We start from the raw sequence: 911 nt of genomic DNA on the forward strand, positions 1-911 counted from the left end.
ATCTCTTCACACCGTGCTAACTTATCTCATCTCTATAATCGGGCTTGGTACCATTGCTATATCAAAGTAGACCAAAAGGAGGACTCTCTCTCTCTCTCTCTCTCTCTCTCTCTCTCTCTCTCACACACACACACACACACACACACACACACACACACATGCCCACCCCAATAGAATTAGAGGACTGCTAAGTTTGTTGAACAAGGGCTAGCACCTCATGAAAAATAATGTCTATGAGGAGCTCCAAATCTTGGTATCAAAGAATACTTTGCAACATCTATTGAAAGGTCGTGTTATGCATTATCTTTAAAAATGTGAAACTATTAATGTAAGAATAGAGTATTGACAGTGTTCCACTTGGAAACAAGATAGCCCTATGCGAATAGAGACAATATTTCCTTGGTCGCGGCAATGCGCGGGTCACATACTGGTACATATGAAGTGTCTTGTCAAATTTCAAGATGATTGTGTGTGGGAAGATGTGCAAACAAAAAAAGGTGGCTAGAGCTTAGAGATGTGAGAGATATTTCTAGTATCTAAATTTTTGGCCTGCAAAAGATGTAAGTAAAACATGGAACTCCTAGAGCAATTGTGGGTTGTTGGATAAAGCTTGCCGAGTAGTGCCACATGGTAGATAGGTGTGGTCATTTTTTTGAGTTTGGGCTTTACTAGAGGGTATCTCAGGAGATAATGATGGAAAACCTATTTCTTCCTTTTAATACAAGAAATAAATGTTTGCACGCTCTCTCCTTCTCATTCTCTTAGGTGACTTATGTAAGCCATTGTGCTTTTTCACCTTATTTTATTAATGTTATTATGCATTCTTGTTTTATACGCAAGATAACTCTACATGTGCATACTTGATATGGTTTTTTTTCTTTTTGGCAAAACTCAAAATTGTGAGTAGATTA

Source organism: Adiantum capillus-veneris, chromosome 11 (genome assembly GCF_014529385.1).
Source record: "Adiantum capillus-veneris isolate H3 chromosome 11, ASM1452938v2, whole genome shotgun sequence".
Taxonomy (NCBI): domain Eukaryota; kingdom Viridiplantae; phylum Streptophyta; class Polypodiopsida; order Polypodiales; family Pteridaceae; genus Adiantum; species Adiantum capillus-veneris.